Below are 26,483 nucleotides of genomic sequence, written 5' to 3'. Positions count from 1 at the left end.
ATTAAAGTCACATCATTTTATGACAAAAGAGCAATAATCGTTTTCAAAGAGTCTAAAAAATTCTATTCTATTTTTAATTCTCGTGATTTCCCGGAAAATTGTGCTTTTTTTTGTACTAAATGTACTAAAGGCGTTTTTCTAAATAATCTTTAATATAACGTACAACAATATTTGCCCAAAATGCGATTTTAAAGCTATTGAGAAGTCAATAATATTTAAAAAACTCGTAATAATTCGTAATACATTTTTAAGCAGAAAGCACAACTGACACAATTTCTCATATAAAAACTTAGGAGTACCATTAATTTCTTCATGATCCAATGATCCGATCTAAACCAAATTAGTATGGAACCACCTCTGACTCTGACTCTGACCTTTCCGAAAGCAAAAGAATTATCAAAATCGGTTCACGTCGTCCAAAGCTATGCGGCAACATACATACAAAAAAAAATATTATGACGAATTGATAACCTTCTCCTTTTTTTGAAGTGGGTTAAAAATGGCAAAAAAAGATCATCGTTCTTTCCAGTTTAAAAAACGAGCAGAATCGGATTTATAAATCGCGAGAAAACAAATAAAATCGAAACAGTTTCAAAAAAATTTAATAGCCATAACTTCCAAAATAATTTGAATTTCGAAAATTTTTTTAAATTTGTATTTAAGAGTACAGTGAAACCCGCTTAAGTATTAATAGTAATTATATTATTGAAAAATCACTTTTAATCCTAAGAAGTTGGTCTACTTTACGGACGGTACTAGAAAACAAAAATAATTTCGCGAATTTTTTTCCTCATCATACACATTTTTTTATACCAGCCAAATGGCATTTCCATGCTACAGCTTACTGCAACGGTGCCTGCGACGCAGTTGGAGCTAACATAAAAAGAAATGTCACACGTTAAAATCTTCAATGTTCCTTAGAAAATTTAAAACAATTGTTCGATAAACGATCCTGACCTCGAAGGTTCGATACGACACTACTCTGTGCAATAAACGACGACGAAGCATGAATGACACAAAAGCTTTAGTGCAAACGAAACCAACAATTATTTAAAACATGACATAAAACAATTTTTAATATTGTTCTAGTAGTCAAAAACTCCAATGTTTAGAACCACCCCCAGGCAATATAAACACGAAAGAAATGCTGTGTATACTGTACATACTAATGTATGTACGTACATATGTATGTATACATGTGTGTGTACTCAGTGTGATTACTTGTCAGATATCCATTGAATACCCACTTGCCGTTAGCGGCATTGCGCCAGATAAATATGACAAAGTTATTAAGTTTTGACGTTCTATGGGCGTACTAATGCTCGACTCCGCGCACTTTTTGTCGAAAGGAAATGGCGTGTTAAATGTTAATTGCTGGAGCATACATATGTATGTCCACGTAAAGGTGACTATCCTACCCAATTTGCCAAACGACTTCGCAACGACGTCGTTTCCGACCCGTTCTGGTGCAAAATTTTTTCGTTGGCGAACCACAAATAACGATGCAAAATCTTTAACAGAACCCATACAAATGGAATTTCAAATTGTCGGGAATACTACAAAAAAAAAAACAAGTAAAGAAATAAAAGTTCGGGCGAAACCGAACTTTATATACCCGGCGCACGTATTAAATATCGTTTTTGCACCTTCCAGTAAACTGCATGATAAGGAAGAGTATTTTTCCCCATGTAAAACAGTTTCAATAACATGCTATAATATATTGAAATAATTGGACCAAATTTGGTGGAAATCGGTAAGGCGGTTATCGGTATATACTTATGTAGTCATAAGTAGGTGGTGCCACGCCCATTTAATAAAAATCAATAATCTTGTGTCTTATTAAAAGATTGTTGTATGGTGGCATCTTTAGTTATTGAAAGTTCAGAGTTTTCGTATTTCTGAATTTACCGTTATATGGTAAGTGGCAGTAATTTTAGTCCGATTTCAAAAATTTTCAACATATTTTTTTGCGCCTAGATTGCTAAATGTGCCGAGTTTGGTAGAAATTGATAAACCGGGTACCGAGATACACATTTGTAGGCGTAAGTGGGCAGTGCCACGCTCATTTTCCAAAAATTCCCCAAATATCATTTCATGCTAAAAGGTCATTGCATATATCGATTTTGAGTAAATTAGCTTAAATAGTTACTAATTTATCGCAGTTTTCGAATTTCAGTAAATTACCGTTATATGAGAGGTGGGGTGGGCGTGGTTCTTGTTTGATTTCAAAAATTATCAATTGTTTCTTAGTGAGGCGCTAAGCAATGTTCGCACCAAGTTTTGTGGGGATTGGTAACGGGACTACAGAGCTACAGCATTTCATCATAAGTGGGCGAGGCCACGCACGTTTTGCAAAAATTTCGCAACTGTCTGATTTTACGCCAAAATTCTACTTCAAATACCAACTTTCACCAATTTGGATCCAGTACTTGCGGAAATATCTTAGTTTTTGCATATTTCGAAAATACCGTTATGGGCGTGGTTATTGCCCGATTTTCCCCATTTTCAATCCCTACCAACCTTGGATAAAGGGCCTCCGACTTACCAAATTCCCTTGACATATCTCAATTTTTTCTCGAGTTATCGTGTACACGGACAGACATGGCTTAATCGATTTCTCTTTTCATTCTGATCATTTATGTATACATTTGTCTATATCTATCTCGATTAGTTGTTGCTGTTACAAACAACCGTTATGCGAACAAAGTTATAATATCCTTGTGCACAAGTGCGCTCGGGTATAAAAACAAATCAGCAAGCATTCCTAAAAATTTCAAACTTTTCAATTTGAATTAAAAGAAAAAATAAAAAGGAGTTTTATAGCTGATTAAATTTTAGTGGAATAGAGCACAATTTTTTTATAGAAATCATTAATTACATTTGGGAACGACGCGACTTTGCGTTTTGTTTGGAAAGACAGACGACTTCGTCTCTGCGCCGTTTCGAGTTCACCCAAACGACTTCACCATACCGACGCCGGAACAACTTCGATTCGATGAGGAAAAACGACGTCGGAACGACGTAGCGGTTTGTACAGAAAAAAATCACTTCGTTTCAACGACGTTTCGAGTTCCCCAAACGACTTCACCAGACCATCTTTTTAACGACGTCGATTCGAACTAGTCCTCGCTCTGTGGCAAATTGGGTATATTGCAAGGTACTAAAATTTTTAGAAGTCAGAAAAGAATGCATAACGTAAAAATAATAACTGTAGAATACTATTTTATACATATATAAATACTTAGTATACATATGTACACTGGCGATCAAAACCGAGTGCATGTACGACATTTTATTACTTACAGTAACATAACTTTTTTAATAATAAGCGGATTGCTTTGAAATTTTCCGCAATTGGTTTTTATTATCTAAGGAACATAGCCTAGTCAGTATTGTGGAGACTCCCTTATTTTTAATAGCGATTTTTGATACGTATGGGAATGCTCTCTACTGAGTTTTCTATGATTTCGCTTGAAATATTACTCCATTATCATTTTACTCGCCTCCAAAGCTCAACCATGTTACTCAGAGCTCGCTTGTGCTATGCAATCCTCTCTTGACCACAGCGCTTAATTTTCGATGGCGTTGAGGTCTGGGGTTTGTGCTGACCACTGCATTACGTGAAAATTTTACTTAAGCAGCCGACGGTGTCGAATATTTTCAGAATCCTTTAGATCGCTGTCCTGCTGGCAAACAACTTCTTCCTCAGGGTATGCGCATAACTAGGTTATATTTCCACTTGAAAACTGCGATTTGGAAACATATGGATACGATACCGTATTCAATTTATAAATAAACATTCTCCCGCATAGTTGTTTGGAAAACTAACTTCTTTGTACACCATATCCTCTTTTTACTCTGTTTTATTAAAAACAAAAATGTACACGTGTTTTTTACAACTCCCTAGAGCGTTTTCTATTCACTTCTTTTTTTGTCCACCAAAACGTAAAAAATGTGCCAGAAAATATTTTAGCTATAGATTTAATTTATTTATTTTTTTATTTGTTCAGTCTACAGAAAAAATATCTTACAGACTAATTACAGTTAATTGAATACAGTAAAAAGATTAAGTTTAAATTCTACAATATTAACATTGAAATCGATAATATCACTATAAGCATTACATAATCGGGCACATCGTACAAGAGGTTCATTCAGAGAGTAATTAGTTTTGTAAGTTGGTTGACCAAATGTACGACTGTTTCCTTGACACCTAGGAGGAATATGAATTTGGAATAAGTTAGCCATCTCATTGAAGTTAATGTTCTCATTCATAACGTTATAAACGAAAATTAAAGAGAATTAGATTCTTCTATCATGCAATAACTGCAGGCCTACCATCTTCGATAATTACCGCAGCGACCACAAAAATGCAGTTGCCAATATAGCAACTCAGTTGCCAGCTTGCAGTTGCTATCTGTAAAACCATTTCCGCCAGTGGCCACCCAACTGAAGTTCGGTTGCCATATGCCTAAGTCGGCTCAGCTCGATGTTCTGGTCACATACATAAGTACACATATTCATTAGTCTATCTCTTCTTATTCTGGTACTTACAAATATCGGACCAAAGTTATAATACCATTTTATGCTCATGCAAGGTATAGTTTTCAGATTTCAAATCGGTGAAGTAGGTAACAAAATATAAATATAAACATTTTCTTAACTTCTTCCCAGCATATCTATTCAAATGCCATTTTCAAAAATTTCATGCATTGCTATGCCATGTCATTCCATCTCAAACATGCTGTTATAGCATGTCATCGCTTCTTAGCTCAGCTGCTGTTTGCTGTTGTGTTTCTGCAGTATATTTTTAATACTGTTTAATCCTGCCTTGTATGAAAATGTATATAGCAGGCCGAGGCCGAAAAGAGCCACATCTAAGTTCTAAATGCTACAAAGAGCCACAAAAAAAGAACAAGAAAAACAAAAATTTTATTTTTAAATAAAATTATTATTAGAAATGAAAAACATTCATTTTATCATTATTCTATTGTACGTAAGATAAATATAAAAGGAATTTCAAAACATCCCTTTGGCAAGAAATCTGGTTTTAGGTCAGTTAAATCCGTTCGTAACAATTATGTTAAATGTTGGATAGTCAATAGGTACGTTCGTTTAAAGTCTCCAGTAAAAAATGTCCAACAGCGAATTTCCGGCGCAATGTCATCTGTTATCTCACAAGAGAAAAATATCCAAAATTGTGCGCGAACAGAAAATTTGCAGAAACCTGCAAATTAGACGAACAGCTGATAGAAATACTGTTTACATTCAAAAAACTTTAAAACGTAAGAAAACAAATCTCGAAGTCTTATCCTGACACAGTTCACTGACTAAACGAATAATTACTTACTTCTTATTTTGTAGTTCAGGCCTTTAGTATCTATATATAATTGCTCAGTCATACGACTTAGTTAGGCCGATCTGTAGCAGCCACAGAATTGAGCTATATATCAAACTAAAGTGCAAGCTGCAGTTGCAGTTGGCCGTGTTTGTCAGAAAAGTAAAAAGCGGCAGAAAACTCGATAGTGCGTAATATAATCTATTGAAAAATATTAACCATATTTCCGTGGAATTGAGATTCGGAAAAGCTATTACGTATTATTCATAGTTTTGAAATATATTTCACGAAAGCAAAAAATAAAAATAGCTGAGATTCCTTTCTATTTTAAACACCTAGGTTATCACTGACCATTAAAAAGGACCCTGAATGACCGCAAACCTCAGAGCATTACACATTTTTGTACGTGATTTTTAAAATGAGCGATCCAAAATTAGCCGGTATACATATTTAAATTTTTTTTTAGAACCAGTGGTTGAATTTTTGTACTGAAAGGGTTAACCTTAAAAGTATAATCTACGTGTGCGAGGCGTATACGAAATGGGTATTTTTTTAATTTTAACACAAAATTTACTTTTTATTTTGTTGTTTTAAATAAATGTGGTTATAGTTTTTATTAATCAAACTATGTTTTATTATTAGTCAAACTTACAACTTCAATATTCTTTAAAAAATAAGGCATTGTATATTTTAGCTCACAGGTTATCTTTTAAGTACATAAGCCTCTACGGCATATGTTAAGGCTTTACGTTACTCCCAAATAGATTAGGCTTCTAGGGTTAAGAAAGCTTTAGTTTGAAAGTGTGATATTAAATGCTTTCAACCATAAACGGCGCCAATTTTCACTGATTATTGCGTTTCAGATTAAAAATAATACCAGATATTGTGAAAGGTTGGACTATATCTTAAAAATTACCGTTTTCTCATGGCCCACTGCACGAAGCTTAGAGTAGAGTAATGTTTTTTAAGAACTTAAAAATTATCCTGAGTTATCAGGTGTCTAGCAATACAAGATTAATTGTAGTCTTTCACGAAGTTCTTTAAATAAATTTTGAGCTAAGTACTAACCCGTATTTCGGGGGTTACTACTAATAATAATTGTTAGTTTAGTTTCCTATAAAATTTACCTTTAGGTTTATGCATTTTAAGAATACATCGATAAATTGTTTTAAAGAATCAATGTGAAATAATTGCAGAAACGATTAACCGGTTTGCTGAGCAACCGAGGTGTCTGCTTTTTAAATAATTTTTGTAAAACAAATCGGCAAGTACATAAATATCGTCCCCCGCATGCCAGAAACATGAATGTGTAAAGATGAAAATTTTAGGATTCCCTAAATTCGATCCTGGCGACGCCCATGGCCTAGCAACTTACGTCTACCTGTGTAATGGGGAGGACCATTAAGACAATGCATTTTGTACAAGGCGAACTTTGTAAAGACTGTCTGTACCTTTTCAATTTTTATGGAATGGACCTCGAAATAAGGGTTCCATATCAACGAGCAGTATTCGAGGCGACTTCTTACTAAGGCAACATAAAGAGACTTTAAGGTGTGAGGATCTTTAAAACCCCCAGTGTTTCTTCTAATGAAACCGATCATTGCAAATGATTTGGAGACTAAAGTCAATATGTTTGGTGAAGGATAACTTGGAGTCAAAAATAACACCTAGATCTTTCATCTCATCACAGCTACTTAAGAAACAGTTATTTAATTTGTAATTAAACATTAAAGTAGTTGATTTTCTGGTGAATGTTAACACGAAGCATTTCTTAACATTTAGATGTAAATGGTTTGCTGTGCACCATTGTCCTAAAGCATCTAAATTTGACTGCTGATTGTTACTGTCTGATAAATTTTGTACCTCTAAAAGGAGTTTTATGTAATCTGCAAACACTAGGCATTTTGCAAACTTAAAGTGGTTCGCCAAATCATTTATAAAGATGATAAATAGCAATGGACCACAGTGTGTTCCTTGTGGAATGCCCGACCACGCCTCGACTAAGGTTCTGGATTTAGCAGAGCCAATTTTAACAAATAATTTTCTGTTATTTAGAAAACTGGCGAAGAAAACTAAAAGTTTCCCCGCTACTCCATAGTGCTTCAATTTGTATAGCAAAATTTAATGATCAACTTTGTCAAACGCCTTCGAGAAGTCTGTATATATTACGTCTAATTGAGTATGGTTATTGAATGCATTTATTATTTTATTTGTGGCTAAAGCTAAATTAGTGCAAGTCGATCTACCAGACATAAATCCATGTTGGCAGTTGCAGATAACTTTGCTGACTGACTGAATAGCTTTACTTGAATTATGTGATCGAATAGTTTGGCTATGGTACTTTGTTTAACGATAGGCTTATAGTTGCACACATCGTTGCGGTCCCCTGATTTGTAGATAGGCTCAATTGAACAAAGCTTCCACGGGTCGATTAAAGCGCCCTTATTTAAACATATATTAAATAAGAGTGTAAGGGGATAAGCTACGGTATCAGAGCAAGTTTTGAGGAATTTGGGAGAAAATCCTTCACAACCTATTTTGAAACTAGGTTTTAGTGCCGAAATCGCAAGCTCAACATCATCCACACTAATATCAAAGGTGGTAATGTTTTTTAATGGATGAGGGGTTAACACTGGATATATTGTAGTGACATTTTTCATAAACTTTCTGAAAGAATCTAGCAAATAGATCACACGTGTCCTGGGTATTGTTGGAAACAACCTCACAATACGACAAGCTTGATGGAAAACCATTTGATTTTCCCTTAGAATTAATAAAATTCCAAAAGCTTTTTTGGTTAGATTTAGAGCTCTGTTTCAACAGAAATCATATATTCTTTAAACAAGACGTTGTGCAGGCTGTCGAACTCTTTCCTCAATCTACGATATTGCTGGTGATCTACTTCGGATCTGCTCGATCTGTATTTTTGGAACGCTTTATGTTTTAAATCTTTTAAGTTGCATAGCTTAGTATGAAGTATGAAAACAACTTACAACTACACATACATATCGTCACCTGAAAAGCAAAAACACGTAACAACCATCCTCGTTGAAATGAAAAAAAAAATCATATCTAATAAAAAATTCAAAATTCACTTTTTGATTTAGATGATGGATTTCATCGAATTACAACTCCCCACATAATTTTATAAAAAAAATTAAAATATTGGTCACGACTTTTTCCATTTCACTTACGATGTTGTTACGTCTTTTTGCATGTATATCGTCGCTTGGCGCGCAATGCCTCGTATCCGCCAAATTCAATACCACGTAAGTGCCAACGTCTCAATGGGTGCCTACTCCGTAAATTTAATGGTGAGTAATTATAGGAGAAGCCCCTATTTAGTAAGTTCGGTTAGAAATCCTTTGAAAAGTTTTTATGAAATGAAGTTTTTTTTGCTATTTTGGGAAATTTTCGGACTGCTTCATACGTACGACGACATGCACATACATGTGTTACGGTGCTCTCACTGTAAATTTTCTTTCACATCTTAATTATGGGTTTTTGTGTGAGTAATTTGATTTTATCGAGCCGTTTTTGAGTAATTCGATTTTTTAGGTTAAAAGATTAACTTTTTTGTTTTTTATGAAAATTATTGAGTAATATTGCACCAAAAATTAATACAGTGCTATCTGGGTCGAGTGAACTAATTAATGCAAGACCAGTTCATAAAATGCAGATTGTTCACTATATCCAGATTGAGTTTTTTTGTTCTTTAAAATCAATTTTATTGCGCAGTACGTCGTTTGAAGTTAAATTTTTAAGTACTCGGAAATGTCGTCTTTTCCCTCAGCTAATGCCAACACATGTTTCCGGTGGATGTTGTATCGTTGTCGTCAAGCTCTATTAGCGGTAGACCCAGGAAGCGTGCAGCCTCGATGGGGTCTGTCCATAAGGCCAGAGGCGTTAGCAGGGTGGGGTTTAGTGGGCATGTGAAGAGATGCTGCGAGTCATGGGGCTTTTCTCCGAATGCGGGGAATTCATTTGGCACATCAGCATTTATTCTGCTCAAGTATGAGTTCAACCTGCTGCAGTAGCCCGATCGAAGTTGGGCTATGGGGTTCGAGTCTCCCGAGGCAGACGGCCTTCTAACGTGCCGTCGCGATGGTTCTTCCGCAAGCAGATGTCTGTTCGGGTACCTAACACCCGGGTGACACCCTACTAGGAATTGCTTGCAGAGCATTGTGTTATGCTCCTTAATCGGGAGCATATTGGCCTCGTTGCGCTGGTGGTGTTTCGGCAACATCAGAAGGCATCCTGTCGCTGTCTGAGTGCCGTGTTTTAGCAAGTCTGCAGTTTCATCCACTGCGTCCTACTAGTCCCCGATAGCGACACAGGCGTTGCATAGTTCAGAACCGGGCGGCCAATTGCCTTGTACGTTGCCAGCAACGTTTCTTTGTCTTTGCCCCACGTGCTGCCGGCAAGCGACTTGAGGACCTTGTTGCGGCTTTGTACTTTATTGACAATTGCGGTTGTATGCGCCGAGAAAGAGAGCAGACTTTTGAAGGTTACTCTGAGGATCTTCGGGTTATTCAACGTCGGAATTGGCTCGTCATCGACGAGAATACCCAGTTGCAGTCTGACCTCTTTCGTCGAAGTGGTGAAAAGCGTTGCTGAGGATTTTGTAGGGGAGAGTGTTAGGCTCCGTGCAGTGACGAAGCGAGAAAGTTCGGTGAAATAACCATTATCGAGCAAACGTCAGCATAAGAGACAATCGAGACTACCTCTGGTGGTTGAGGGAGCTTAGAAATGTAAAAGTTGAACAGTAGTGGGGAAAGGGCACCACCCTGTTGAACTCGCTGCTTCATTTTCCTAGGTTTGATCGATTTGTCTCCAAAGATCACTGACGACCACTCAGGTATTTCGCAGTCCACCGTTTGTTTTCTAGTAGCGTTACTTGAATAGTTCTCTCACATGGGGGGTTTCGGTTAAGGCCACGAATTATTTGGGAGTTTATGGCGTCAAGTGCTGTTGTTGTGCTGTGCACTTTACGGAACCCATGCTTATGCTTCGCTGGGGTCCAGTGATTTGTGTAGTGCGGAAGTAGAAGGGCCTCTAGTGTCTTCGCTACCGGGGAAAGGTGAGCTATCGGGCGAGAAGACTCTCCTTTGTTGGACGGTTTCCCCGGTGGACAATCACCTCACGGTTGACCAAGGCTTGCTCACACCAGAGGCGAAGTGACAGGTCTTCAGATGGTCTTCCCACTTCTTCCGCTTATGTACGTTCACTAGTTGCCGAATCTCCGAGTTGAGATCCCTGATACGGTGATTTACGGGGTCGGCCTGGCGAAGGGATTAACCTTTTTGTCATTAAATTTGTCGTTACAGTTTTGAATTTGGAAGGAATTGGTTTTAAATTTTGTTCACTCTACAAAGACTCAAAATTGTTCACTCTATAGAGTACTCAATGGAAAAATTTTCATGTTCACTCTTTCGTGGTGTTCGTAGCATCGGGTGTTCACTCCAGCCAGATAACACTGTAATAACAAAATATAATTAAAACAAGTAAAGAAGTATAAGTTCGAGCGAAACCAAACTTTATGTACCCCTCGCGCAGGTATCAATATCGTCATTTTCACTTTCTCTAAACTACCTTTGTATGATAATCAGGGATATTTTTTCCGATTTCAAATGTTTTCGATAATATCCTGAGCTAGTTGAATCAAGTTTGGTAGAAATCAATACAGTAGTTACCGAGATACACATTTGTAGTCATAAAGTGGGCTGTGCCACGCCCAATCCCTAAAAGTCTATAGCAGTATTTTTTATTGTTAGAAGATTGTTGTAACTATTAACTTGGCGTAAATTAGCGTCCTCAGTTATTGAAATATCGGAGTTTTCGCATTTCTGAAATTTACCGTTATGCGGGAAACTGGTGTAATTTTAGTCCGATTTTAATAATTTTCAACGAATGGCTTTTTGGTGCCAAGGTAATAAAGTGCACCGAGTTTGGTAGAAATCGGTTACCGAGATTCACATTTGTGGTCATAAGGGGACGGCGCTCCGCCTATTGTCCAAGAAATTATAATAAACTAATTTTATGCTAGGTTGTAATTGCAATGATCGACTTTAAGTGAATTAGCTGTTAGTTACTGATTTATCGCAGTTTTCGTGTTTCTGTAAATTACCGTTATATGGGAGGTGGGCGTGGTTATTTCCCGATTTCAAAGATTTTCAACAGATTTTTTAGCTGGATCCTAAGCAAGACTCGTACCGAGTTTGGGAAGAATTTGTTAAGGGGCTACTAAGATAGAGCATTTCATCATAAGTGGGCGGGGTCACCGCATTTTCCAAAACTTTTATAATAGTATTATTTTGTACCAAAATTCTTCTTCACATTTGCATTTTTCGAAAATACCGTTATTTAGGAAGTGGGAGTGGTTATAATCCGATTTCGCCCATTTTCAATTACATACCAAATTTCGTTAAGATATCTCAATTTTTGCTCTAGCTATCGTGTACACGGACGGACGGACAGACCGGCAGACGGACAGACGGACGTTACACCTTTTACTAAAAAAAGGATAAACCATCCTTTTATCCATTTAGTTATAAGGAAATATTTTTTTATTTAACGGATACAAATTAGAGAAAACTTTAACCGGCAAAATGAAGAAGGAGCTTTAGCTGGGCAAAAGAATGTTACGTTCAACGTTCAATAACTCGCAATAGACCAGCTTTTACCGGAAATTCATGTAGAATATTTTTATTTTAAGTAGATCTCCTTCGAAGAACTGAAAATTTGGGACTTTTGGAATACGTTAAAGTGTTTGAAGACTTTAAAAATATCGTCGAGGCATGCATTCGAAGAGATTTAGAAACGAATTTCCAAAATTACTTGGCTAAATTTAAGACAAATTACCTAGCTTTGGGTAATAATATTACTCCCAAGATTAATACAGTAATTTTCCATGGGGCAGAGTTTTGCAAAAGTAATGAAGCGGGCTTAGGGCTTTTAGCGAGCCAGCGATAGAAGCAGTAAACCACTACAGTAAAAACCGCTTAAGTACCCCACGAAAAATGTCAGCTTTTTGGGGTACTTAGGCGGGTTGGGTACTTAAAAGAACCCGCTTAAGTACCTCGATGCGGGTACTTAAGCGAACATAATTATTGATGTAGTTACATCTTTTTGTTAACTTACATAAAAATGTAAATCCTTGAATTAGACGTAGACATTTAATGAAGTATACGTATTTATTTAAGATTTTTCAATTAAAATACAGTTAATTCCCTAACAAATACAATGTAAACCTAAGCTTAAGATTTTATAGAACACTTAAAGAAAAAATGTCATCAAAATTTAAATTTTTTTTCTCAGCTGACTTTTTGAGTATACAGTTTTATAGCCCATTAAATTTTAGTGTAATAATGTGCAAGTTTCAAGTGGCTAAAAATTACCGTTGATTTTTTATAAGGTGTGTAACGCTGCCACTGAGATTCAAAATATGTAAATATTTTAAGGAATTCTAACAGAGCACTTAAAAGGAAAAAATTATAGGTAAAATGGTAAATGGGATACGAAAAATTGAGGTACTTAGGCGGGTTGGGTAAATAAGTGGGGAGGTACTTAAGAGATGGATTTTCTTCAGATTACATTCAAAAATTCACATTGCGGGTTAGGTACTTAAGCGGGGAGGTACCTAAACGGGTTTCACTGTATTTTAAAACTGTGGGAAAAAATAAAGTTTCCGTGAATCACCCGGATTATTCGCAAAAATTTTGAGAGTTGTGTACGAGTATGCACGTTTAATGTTTTCTCTAATTTAAATCTAATTAAATAAATCATCTTTTTCTTAGTAAAAAGTGTAAGTTTATTATATCACTTATATGTACACATACATATATAAATATTTTTGTATTTATATATTTTCTGATAATATATTATATTTCTTAATCTTATATTGTTATCATTAACGCAATATTACTCAATAATTTTCATAAAAAAACTAAAAAGTTCATTTTTTAACCTAAAAAATTGAATTACTCAAACACGGCTCGATAAAAGATTTCGATCTTTCTTGTAAATTACTCAGAAAACTACCCATATTAAAGATATGAAAGAAAATTTAGTGTGAGAGCACCTTTGATTATAAGTAGGTTCAGGCAAACCGTGGTGTAGGTATGTATGTAGTTAATAAGCCAATTTTGGGAGTCTTTTGTGAACTATTTCGCAATGCTGAAACACACCTTCCTTAAGTTAAATTCTCTGTAAAAACGGCCAAATACTGTTCTATTAGTCAATATTACTCTGGATTGTAAATTTTTGACAATCATAGGTAAATAAAATTTGCCGAGCCAGCAGTAAAAAGCTACGAACTGACACAGCAGAAATATAAAATTTTCTCACCATAGTAAAAGGTTTTTTTCACTATAGAACTTTGCTTAGTAGTTATTGTTATTATTATTACTTGAAGGAATAATATCGGCCTATATAAATATGGCAGCCGCTGTGTTGTAGTGGTTAGAAATGCGCTCTACCACACCGCAGGGCCTGGGTTCAAGTGCGGTTGAGCCCAACATCAAAAAATAAAAAACAAAAAAGTGGTTTTCTAGTAACTAATGTAGTAATGTCAGTGTTGCCAAGTTTTGAATTTGAAAAAGCACTAAAACCCAAAAAAAATCTCGAAAAAAGGACCAAATTATTTGTCGAAGTATTTAATGGACTTTAAATGCATACACATTTTTTTGTAGGGAGGCTGATTTAAATTAATAAAAATCCATGTCGCTCGGCGGTCGATTTTCTTGTGTATTCTATAAATTAAAATATTTTCGTCCAGGCGACCATAAAATTCTTGTTCTTATTTTCTAATTTGCAGCTGTGTCCAGCGTTGCTGCTGTGCTTAGATTCAAGAAAGATTTATAGTTTTTTTTTACCGGTTTATATGTTAAATTTTTCTTCGCTTTGCATAATTTTTTCTACAATTCCTGTCAAACGAAAGCAAAAACAAACAAGTAAGAAAGTCTAAGCTCGGGCGGAGCTGAACATTAAATACCCGGCGCAGGTACCGCTACATGGTAAGCCGGTGTGTATCAGTTTTGAGTAGATTAGCGTCCTTAAATTTCGAAATATTGAAGTTTCAAGCATTTCTGAAATTTGCCGTTATATGAAAAGTGGTCGTAATTTGAATCTGATTCCAATAATTTTCAACGTTCTGCTTCTATGTGGCAAGCACAATAATCATACCGAGTTTGGTACAAATTGGTAGAACGGTTACCGAGATATATTTATGTGATCATAAGTGGGCGGTGCTACGCCCATTTTCCAAAATTTTGTCATAAACGTATTTCTTGGCAAAGAATTGTTACAAGCATAAATTTTTAGTAAATTAGCTTTAATATTTGTTGATTTATCGAAGAATTCGTATTTCTCCAAATTACCGTTATATGGGAGGTAGGCGTGGACAGTAGTCCGATTTTAAAAATTTTCGGCCATTTGGCATGCTGTAGCAAGACTAACAACTGTGCCAAGTTTGGAAGAAATTGGTGCAGCGGTTACCAATCCATAAGTGGGCGTGGCTACGCCCACTTTCCAAAAATGTACAATTTTCTTATTTTTCGTCTAAAGGTTATTGTAAATATCAATTTTGAGTGAATAATCTTCAGTAGTTACTACAATATCGCAGTTTTCGTATTTCGGAAAATTACCGTTATATGGGAGGTAGGCGTGATTATTGCCCGATTTTGCCCATTTTCAATACCATCCGTCCTACTCCCGAAAGAAGTGCACATACCAAGTTTCGTTAAGATATCTCAATTTTTACTCGAGTTATCGTGTGCAAAGACGGACGGACAGACAGTCACCGCTTAATCGATTTCATTCTGATCATTTATGTATACATTTATCTATATCTATCTCGATTCGTTTTGCCTGTTACAAACAACCGTTATGTGAACAAAGTCATAATACCCTTGTGCACAAGTGCGCTCGGGTATAAAAATGAAGCTTCATGAACTACGTAGTAGTTTAAGTTTACACTGATCTCGTGAACTAAAGGAACATAAAAAAATATTCTTTCCGACTGCTTGACACCTGAAACATAACGAAATTTGATTTCCCTTTTTAAAGTGCCTTATTTGAGCGCACAGAGGGAAGAATATTTTTGTGTAAAAAATTAGTTGACAAACATATGCTCGCTTACAATTGTCATTGTGCCATGATTTTGTTTCCTTTTCTGTAAAGTTGCTAAACTATTTACGATTGCTATTACTTAAGCTTCGATTTTTTAAGATTTACAGATTTGGTGTCTTAAAACAAAAAAAAAGCACCGAGCACCAAACTCAAAAATTTTGAATAAATAAAAGCACTAAATTTAGTGCGAAAAGGACGAAGTTGGCAACAGTGAGTAATGTAGTATGTGATCTTGATGACGGAATCCTCACGGAATGGTTCCAAAAACACCAAATACTCTTGGAGGTTTCTACTCATTAATCTCACTAATTTTCTGAGGCGCCAAGCGCTCTAGAAAGCCTCATTGCCAATTAGTACAGCATGAGGTGGTACACATGTAATGATTACCAGTTCTGAAATGGCTACTGCGCCAAAAACAGTTTGGTTGACTTTATAGCTGTAGTGAATGACCAAAACGTCAGTTTACCATGAAGTATCTGGCAACCTTGTTGGTAAAAGTAATTAGATGTGACATTTTCGTATAGCCTGTTATGCAGGGTTATCCCTCGATTCTTCATCTCTTGCAAATTGGCTTTTTCTTTTGGGGAAAGCAACGATGGTGGATTGTAGTAGGTTTATTGAAGACTCACCGGCGGCCGCAGTGGTGTGGTGGTAAGCAGTACGCGCTTCCACTTCGCGGTGCCTGGGTTCAAGCCCTGGTCAAAGAAACATCGCAAAAAAATATAGAAAAAAGGTTTTTTCTTAACAGAGAACGCGTCTCTGCAGGCAATAGCAAACCTCCGAGTGTATTTCTGCCATGAAAAACAGCTTCTCATACTAATACAAACGCCGTTCGTAGTCGGCGTAAATCTGCAGGTTTTTGCTCTTTGTTTGAGAACAACAAGGCGCACTCCACAAATAAGGGGAAAATCTCGACCAAAAACTAACAGGGATATAAACGCCAATCTATTATTGTTAACTAAAAGCTTGGGTCCTTCGGGATAAGATTACCCTTCCAAGGTCCTCAGCCTGTCTATGGCCACTCTCATCATTCCAGGCATTTGGAAAATAGGAAGGGTGGTCCCACTGTTTAACCCGGGAAAACCGGCCAACAAGGATGACTCCTATCGTCCGATAACCCTCCTTTCCCAGGTAGCGAAGACACTACAGGCCTTGCTACTCGCGCAGTATACCAACCACCTGACCCCAGCGAGGCATCAGCTTGGGTTCTATAAAGTGCGCAGAAGAGCATCAGCACTTAACGCGTAAAGTACTCAGATAACACGTAGCCTAAATCTAAACCGCCCCGGTGAAAGAACATTCCTATTAGCGTTGGAATTGTCAAAGGTTTTTGACACCGTCAGTCACTCCACGCTAATAGAAGACATTGAGGCTTCCTCTATCCCACAGGGACTCAAACAGTGGTCGGCGAATTATCTGAGTGGTCGACACTTGTCAGTTATCGTAAGAGAACAAACAAGCAAGCAAGCCAAGGAAAATTAAACAGAACGTTCCACATGGTGCTGTCCTTCCCCCGCAAAAAGGAGTTGAGGAGGCAATGGTTGTATGATGAAGGGAGCCTTAAGGCTAAAGTTTCATTAACGACAAATTTTAAGACGACCGTTGTGAAGAGGCCATTGCACTATATAGGATTTTTTTATTTAATCTTGTGTGTTTCAGATACCCCTGGTACATACGCACATTCATACAAACTCCCGACATAAAATTCATGTATACTTTGTGAAATTTTCCGAGGTAAAACACAGGGTTTCAGCCAATTATTAGAAGGCGAGGAACAGATAAGATATGTGACAGAAAATGTACTTTTGTACAAGTTATAAATCTACTACTTTGTTGTTTATACTAACGTTTGAGATAGCATTATATTTGTTTGTTTTTGTTAAGGACATTTACATAAAAGTGAGTTGCATTAGAGCCCATAAATGTTGAATATATGGATACACTGTTGTGTAGAAAGTGGAAAAGCTGGGGTAGACTTATCTTTCCCCACTACTATTTGTTCTAAAGACATATGAAAGCGTTTTTTTACTCCATCCCCTCCCAAAGCGATCGACCACATCTACTAATGTATGTATATATACATAGTTAATTTCAAAGAGTCGACAGCTATCTTTTCTATGTCACGCCGTAGGTGTGATGATGGTCCCTATGACTGGATTGCCTAGTCATGCGAGGTACTCTTCTTTTAATTTTTTTCAGTTTTTTTTCAGTTAGTTAGTTATGTATGCACATAAGTACTCATTTACATATATTCATGATGAAGTGGGCACATGTGTCTAATATCTTTGTTTACCTTTGATTAGATAGCGACCACGTTGGAGACAACGAAAACAGCTCATAACCATCCCAGCGACAAACTGCAAGCATACATCTAGGCGTTGGAGCTTTTATTCTCCGCCATAAAAACTATACATATCGTCGGCTTAGAGTACAACGGTTCTAAGTCCATTTTTTAGCAAATGTTAGATTGATGCAAGGTAAGAGAAAATAAATATATACCTACTTTTCTCGTTTTAATCTGCTGTTCTATAATGGATTTTGTCTGATTTTGATTCGCCATCGCGCAAAGACTAGTAAATCTTTCACAGAATATTTCGCTCGAGATTCCCAAGAACCTCCTTGTCAGATGGTTTTATTGGTCATGCTTCTGCGCCATATACCAGCACGCGCATGTTGGGTGGCTTATAGAGTGTAATTATTGTACGACGCACAGTGTTTCGACTATAAGGAGGCAGGTAGAAAAAAGTCATGGTGACAGTTGGTAAAAAAAAACCGGTAAAAGTAAAAGTCATAAATACCGAATTGTACATTATTTACTCACCCCCTTCTTCACGAACGATACATTTCCAAAAAAATACGGGAATGGGCGCGATACCAACTAATCAGCTTAGTTGCCTTTGGCGATTAACCCATTAAACAAAGTGTTTCTTTTTCAACTGTAATCAATTGTTTAAATGTCGTGGAATATTCAGGTGAAGGTATTTATCATTTATTTGGTGCTTTCCTATTTGCTTACCAAAAAATTTACTTTGAAATGTAGATGCTAAAGATTACTAGTAAAAAAAAGTGTGAGTACCGGTCCGTCAGGTCTTGAAATTAAACGAATGTTTTAGAGAATTTTATGTAGTTTTCGAAGATATAATTTTATCTTTGCGCGCGACTTTGCAAATATATGTAATTTTTTATTTTCTCAATTTTTGATATTCAGTTTCTTTTTGCAATATTTCGCGAAGAGAATTTTTCGAACAGTGAAAAAATCTCACCAAACATTGGGGAAAAAGCGAGTATTTACACCTAAGTCATTTTATAGTATAACCTTTGTTTTCTGAGAGTGGAAAACAGGAAGCTAAAATTAACCAAAATTCCATCACATTTAATGACTGGACCCACATATTTTGTGAGCTTTGGTCGTTAAAGTGATCCAATCTTCCCCGTATTTTATATTTTGGTTTTTCTAATAAAAGAGAGAGTACAAACTAAATTTCATCGAAATTGGATGAAATTTAATGTTTCCGCCCACAAGAGTAGAAGGCGTGGCAATTATTCCATCTTTACAAAATTTCATAATTCTCTATTTCTAAAGAAAACTAGAGCACATGTCAAGTTTCAGTGAAATCGGTGCAGGTGTTGTATTATTTCCACCTGTCTACATATAGTCGAAACACGTGAGGAAACTATACTTATCAACTGCTTACTCAGTCCTAAGTAGCACTAGTAGGAAAGAGTGATTATCCGTTGGATTTCCAGGCTGACATTATTCTTGGTGTTAATGCTGCCTCCTAAATAAACAAAGTCGTCTACTTTTCCGAAATTATAGCTGTCAACAATGACGTGGGCTCCATGAGGCGTATGCGCTGACTGTTTGCCTGATGACAGTAAGTACTTTTTTGTTCTCGCACACCTTCAGACCCAAGCGCCTCGCTTCTCCATCTAATTTTGAGAGGGCAGAGAAGACGTAGGTCCTGTTTCTACCGATAATGCCGATGTCTACGCCAGCAAATGTCCGCTCCTGTAAAAAAAAATTAAATTAAACTTATATCTACTTTTCAGATAACGGCATGGGCGTAGCCAGGTAGGGGCAGGGGGTGCTCGAGCCCCCCTAACTTTCAAATTTTCCTTATATATAGATAAAATAGGACCCTGAAATGCCAGCTTAAGAGGGTCGAGCCCCCCCCCCTAAATTTCATTCTGGCTACGCCGATGGATAACGGTAAATTTAATAAATACGGAATCTTCGGTATTTCGAAATTTAAAGACGCTTATTTACTTAAAGTTGATACTCACAACAATCTCTTAAATCGGAATTATTATGATGCATTTTTGGAAAATAGGCGCGGAACCGACCACTTATAACTATTAAGTTTATTTCTGTAACCGCTTATTGATTTCTACCAAGCACGGTTAATTATTTCTTTAAGTCTGCCGGAGCATATTATCGAAAATGTTTGAATTAAGATAAAACCACCCATGCTTACCATGTAACAGTAGTTTTCAGAAAGATGAAAAAAACATTTTTTAATACCTTCCGATTCGCCCGAACTTAAACTTCTTTACTTTTTATGTCGATTTTGGTCTCTCTTGGAATATTTGAAAAAGTGGACTTAGCACCTTTGTACCCTAAGTCGACAATGTGTATGTACATACAGCAGGCTGTACATATGTATGTATGTATTTAAATGCAGGGGTATACCAGCGTTGCCAGATTTTTTTCGGGAAAGGCCGGATTTCTAATCCTTTTGAGTAAAAAAGGGGCATACTTATGTACGTCGATAGCGGGACACAATAATAAAGGTAAATAAATATAATTAGGGTACTCACAGTTCTCTATTATCTACTGTGTTAATTTTGCCACCTGGTAACTTTAAAACGTTTTACCATGTTGTAACTTTGTTTGTTGTTGGTTCCCATACTAATTAGAGATACAACTTTTGGGCAAAATTACTCGACTTCGTCTCATGTTTATGTTTTGTGTTAAACTGGCATCTGATCAGCTAATTATTCGCGCTAAGAAAAAATGGAAAGTGAAGCAGAAAAACATAAGGTGGGCGCTATTTGAAAGATTTTTAAACGCATATCTGACTATATTTGTTTTATTGACAGTTTGAAACACATGTGTAAAGGATTGCTCACAGTTCGAGTGTGTTATCTGGTTAAAGTTACCACCTTTTAACTTTAAAAGTAAACTGTGAATACCCTAAATATTTCAGGTTTTAACTACTTAATCTTTTTAATACCCGAGCGCACTTGTGCTGTAGCGTGTATTAACTTTGTTCGCATAACCATTGTTTGTAGAAGCCTAAAGCAGGGCCGGTGAAACTTTACATATATGGGTTCCATTATTTCCAAAGAAAATTTAATGTACCCATGACGTGCCAAAAGAAATCCTGACTTATCACCGTTCTTGGAAACATTGATTGACACATAAACCGTACAAAAATTCTTGAAATAATGAATTAAGATATGATATGATAGATATGGCATGATAGCAAATTCCAGCCTCTGCAGACACCTAATATGTATGTCCGGAATTGAATTCGAAGTTTCTAAAAGTTTCGTATTAATATTTTTTGTCCAATTGGCTAATGGTCTCTCTAATTCGATTGATTCTAACTCTTTCCTTCTATCTATTTAATTACACTGGAACTCAATCAGCTGCATTTCAAAATCTTCGATTTCCAACCAGTCAAATTTGGAAAAGTTCAGTTTATCAAGTGAAGTGAAGTATCTGCACATCAGATACATTATAAATTTGAGTGCATCCGATAACTCGATCGAAATTCTTCGATGACAGAACTTATTTCCAAAGAAAACTCTTCGGTGCCTCTTGCTCCGTCAGATTTTTCATATATGTAATTCCAAAACGGATTTTAAATTTTTTAAGTTTGGGAAACATTTGTAATTTTTCGAAACAATGGCCCGTAGGTATAGTCAAAATAAAGTCGACTCTAAAGCTAAAAGCAGGTTTTTTGACAGATATTCCCTTGAAAGTTATGTAAAAAAGCTGCTTTAACTTTAGAGTGGTCTTTATTTTGATTATAACTACGGGTCAATATCTTTCACAAAAATTTTCAAAAGCGCGAAGGACATCTATCACAAGTATAACAGTTATATTAGCGCTCGGAATCTCATGCACTCAAAATTCAAAAATATGCGCTATAAACGAGTAAAATATGCAATTGAAAATATTTTCCTAATATTTTATTGCCGGTACAAAAAAATAACACGTGTATTTTAAAAAGAAAATAACAAAAACAACTCACATCAAAATATAATACATATTTATGTATAAAATTAGTTTATAATTAAACAGTCAGTTACAATCTTGTGTAAATAGAAACATTGATAGTTTAATAGTTTGAGAAAGTTTGTCTTTTTGATTCTGGTTTTAAGTGGCTCGTAGGACACCCATAACTGCCGGGTAATCATGTACGATCCTGTAAGGTTCCACTTCTGCTTAGCCTTCGAGTGATAAATTTCGGTAATTGTTGCTTTTATCTCCCTGAGCGAAGCGCCCATGTCCACCGCGTAGAGCAAATTCGGTGCGGAGCCGCACCTTACTAGTTCGACCGCTGCACAGTGCCGCCTGAGTGGGCAAAAATCGAAAAATTCGTTATCTGCAATGTGAACTTGTTTGGTATTTTTGTAAAGAAAATTTATCCACTAAAAATGATTAAATAGACATTTCCCTAAAAAATGAATTATATGCCGCCAGGAAGCCACTAAAGTCGACAAATTTTACACTAAGGATTTTAATAAGAGCATAGCCATGCGTAAGCTCTTCATAGAAAAAAATGTCAAAAATATATTCTTTGAAGCAAAATGTTGGTTTGACGTTTCTTGTTTTTATATGGATAGTAGAGAATTAAAGGAATTGAAATTTTTGAATAAATTTAACACAGGGTGCCCCTGCGGTATTCAAGAAAACAATTTTTTTTGAACAAAATTTCCAAAAATGGTAAATTTTAATGGAATGAATAAAAAATATATGTAAAAATAGGTTATTTTTTATTATTTTATTAAATAGTACGGGCTTTCAAAAGAAGAAATAAAAACCTGCTCATTTTTTGCACTTTCTGAAGTAAAGCGTTTTTCCCTAATGCATAAAATTATTTTTTAATTTTTTGGCAGTGCCTTGAGATCCGAACGATTCGTTCCATTTTCAAAAATGAAGTGTCAGATTAAAAAGCTTGACCTGTGGATAATAGAAGGTTTATTTTTTTTTTAGAGAGTTGCCACCTGTTGAAAAATTAGATAGTTAGAAAATTAGATTCAAGTTTTTTTATAAGATAAATGAATTATTAAGAGATGGGTATCAATCGAAATGTGTATTTACTACAAGCAGCGAGTTGCCACCTGTTTAAAAAATCATATTTCACTTGAATTAAAGGAATTAGGTAATTGAAATAGATAGGTATCACCATAAGGGAGTCAGACGAAAGTGGTTTAAGAAGGTTTTAGCTTAAAAGTGTTACGAATAGGGTTGCCACCTGTTTGTAAAGTCGAATTTAGTTAAACTAAAATAATAATTATGTCAAACCATAGGACTACGACATCGTATTTGTTGTTTTATTACAAATACATACATTTTCTATCAGTGATTTGTTCTGATTACATTCCTTTTAAATTACTGGACTCTTAAATTAACTCAGGAATGTTTTTACTCTCCACTTATTACTTTCTAAATATGTAAATTTTTTTAATTTTTCTGACACTTATATTGTCATACATATTTCAGTTACCTTTTTTCCTTAATTAAAGCGAATTTGGTTTTTTAAATATTTGGCAACCCTTCTACGTGTCGCTTAGAAGTAAAGTATTTTCAAAACTAGTTCAATTTATACCCGCATTGTAATATCTAATTCATATAACTTAATTAATAATTTTAATAAAATTTTTAACATGTGGCAACCCTTTTCAAATATGAAAAACTTTATTGCACATCTACAGGCCAAGCCCTATGTAAAAGCCACAAGAGCCCATATTTTCAAATTCAAACTGCATTTACAGTGAAAGTATGAAAGCTATCCAAAAACAAATTGCATTTTTGAATTTAGCGTCTTCAATTTTACTAAGAAGAGAATTTTCATTTCAATCCGTCCATAATTCTATTTTTGCCCACATTTTATATGGAAGGGAAGCACTGTGCGCTGCCTCGTTTCCATAAATGTCCCTAAGTCCCAGGACCCATATTAGTGTAATTTCGTATTGATCAGAGATATAGGCCAGTTATCTACTAGTTGAGATCTAACAAGGAGAAATTTTTCATCAAGAGATTTTGTACTAAATTCAAATGGTTGTAAGTATATCAGAAAAAGCAAAAATATGCAAAACCACATGCATTTATTGTAAAATATACTAAAATATGCGCAAGAAATATGGAAAATCAGGTAGTTTTTGCAAAATATGCTAATCATGCATATACTGCAAAATATGCAAAAATATGCACTAATGATTGAATTCCATTTTAAAGGAAATTTTATGATTCGTAAAGATAACTTAACCATTTCCATGCGAAGGTTGTCAATGAAAACATGCATTTCCATGAGATTCCGTGCCCTAGTGATCACTATTGTGACTACGCCCATTATATCACAATGGAGGCGAAACCATGCTTTTCACATAAAGCTTGTTGATAATTGATGCACTGGATCTCAAGAATCGAGTTTCTTTAGTAGATTTTGTTGATTGTTGTCTGTATTTTTGGCATTTCTGAGCTATTTGGTTGGGTGTGAACAGATCGTGCTCAAATTTAAACGAAACAAGTAAGAAAGTATAAGTTCGGGGGGAGCCGAACATTAAATACCCGGCGCAAGTATTAAATGTATGTTTTTCATCTTTCCGAAAGATACCGCTACATGGTAAGCCGGGGTGTATCAATTTTGAGTAAATTAGCGTCCTTAAATTTCGAAATATTGAAGTTTCAAGCATTTCTGAAATTTACCGTTATATGAAAATCGGCCGTAGTTTTAGTCCGATTTCAATAATTTTCAACACTTTGCTTTTGTGTGGCAAGCACAATAACCATACCGATACATAAATGTGATCATAAGTGGGCGGTGCCACGCCCATTTTGCAAAATTTTATAATAAGCGTATTTCTTGATAAAAAATTATTCCAAGCATCAATTTTGAATAAATTAGCTTTAATATTTACTGATTTATCGAAGATTTTGTATTTCTCAAAATTACCGTTATATTTATGGGATGTGCACAAGTGCGCTCGGGTATAAAAAGAAACTGTTTCGATTAGGTAGTAACTACTACTGTTAATTGAGGAATTGGGTCCTAAATTAATCCCGTGCCCAAATTATTTTGTTGCGAGCCATCAATGGCACGTGTGCCTTGGTTCGCCAGCCCTGGCCTAAAGTAATATGCTTAGAATGAACTAGAGATGGGCACGGGCCTAAATTCTCAGGCCCGGCCGGGCACGAGTGCAAAATCAACTTTCAAATTCTTCACGCACGAGACCGCACGTTAAGAATTTTAGTGGGGCCCGGCCGGCACGACGGGACACGTCCCAGCCCGGAAATAAAGAGCCAACTTTTATTGTATGTATACATATGTATGTTTATGTATGTATTTTTATTTTATGTACAGATATGTGAACAAAACTACTAAATATTTCTTTTTTTTTTGCTTTTCTCTTATCAAAAGAGTTTTAATATGTACTATTTTTTTTTATAGAAACAAAAGCTTATCTAACAAGTAAGAAAGTCTAAGTTCGGGCGGAGCCGAACATTAAATACCGGCGCAGGTACCGCTATATGGTAAGCCGGTGTGTATCAGTTTTGAGTAAATTAGCGTCCTTAAATTTCGAATTATTGAAGTTTCAAGCATTTCTGAAATTTGCCGTTATATGAAAAGTGGTCGTAATTTGAATCTGATTCCATAATTTTCAACGTTTTGCTTCTATGTGGCAAACACAATAATCATACCGAGTTTGGTACAAATTGGTAGAACCGTTACCGAGATATATATATGTGATCATAAGTGGGCCGTGCTACGCCCATTTTCCAAAATTTTGTCATAAACGTATTTGGCAAAGAATTGTTGCAAGCATAAATTTTGAGAAAATTAGCTTTAATATTTGTTGATTTATCGAAGAATTCGTATTTCTGCAAATTACCGTTATGGACAATAGTCCGATTTTAAAAATTTTCGGCCTTTTGGTATGCTGTAGCAAGACTAACAACTGTGCCAAGTTTGGAAGAAATTGGTGCAGCGGTTACCAAGCTATACACATGTATCCTTAAGTGGGCGTGGCTACGCCCATTTTCCAAAAATGTACAATATTCTTATTTTTCGTTATTCGGTTATTGTAAATATTTTGAGTGAATAATCTTCAGTAGTTACTAAAATATCGCAGTTTTCGTATTTCGGAAAATTACCGTTATATCGGAGGTAGGCGTGGTTATTGTCCGATTGTGCCCATTTTCAATACAATCCGTCCTACGCCCGAAGGAAGTGCACATACCAAGTTTCGTTAAGATATCTCAATTCTTACTCGAGTTATCGTGTGCACAGACGGACGGACGGACGGACGGACAGTCACCGCTTAATCGATTTCTCTTTTCATTCTGATCATTTATGTATACATTTGTCTATATCTATCTCGATTCGTTTTGCCTGTTACAAACAATCGTTATGTGAACAAAGTTATAATACCCTTATGCACAAGTGCGCTCGGGTATAAAAATGTAGTATTAGCAACGGCCTTTTCCGTGCCTATTCGTGCTTTTATCATGCTCTGATCATATTAGCGAAAATAATTGCGATCGGGAAAAAACACCTCTGGTTTCGTTTAAATCGGCTAAAGTGATTTTGCTAATTTTTGTAGCATTCGTAGACGAATCGTTCGATATAGATAATAAAGGTGTAGGGTTGAAATGAATATGACAGCTTTACGTATATTACTCTGCCCACTTTTAGTTCATACACTTCAAACTTTTATTTAGTTCATACAAATTTGAAGCAAAAATATTTCAAAGTGTGTGAACTAAAGGTGGGAGGGTAGTATA

At 35.8% G+C, this 26,483-nt stretch overlaps 1 protein-coding gene across 14 annotated transcripts in view; it reads left to right on the top strand.

The window, feature by feature from the left end:
* The window catches only part of LOC118747291 (homeobox protein prospero-like), a 619,759-nt gene that overhangs the window by 493,646 nt on the left and 99,630 nt on the right, over positions 1-26,483 (top strand). For 2 of the 14 annotated variants that reach the window (XM_036481333.1, XM_036481383.1), the window contains exon 3: positions 17,770-17,943. The exons of the other annotated variants lie outside the window; for them this stretch is intronic. The gene's annotated coding sequence lies outside the window, so the exon portion shown is untranslated. The remainder of the gene's footprint in view (positions 1-17,769; positions 17,944-26,483) is intronic. 14 annotated transcript variants of the gene reach the window in all.

The sequence above is a fragment of the Rhagoletis pomonella genome, unplaced genomic scaffold (assembly GCF_013731165.1).
Source record: "Rhagoletis pomonella isolate Grant_MI unplaced genomic scaffold, Rhpom_1.0 Rhpom_scaffold_00001, whole genome shotgun sequence".
In the NCBI taxonomy this organism is placed as follows: Eukaryota; Metazoa; Arthropoda; class Insecta; order Diptera; family Tephritidae; genus Rhagoletis; species Rhagoletis pomonella.
The sequence above is the reverse complement of the archived record's forward strand: the minus strand, read 5'-3'. Positions and strand labels throughout refer to the sequence as shown.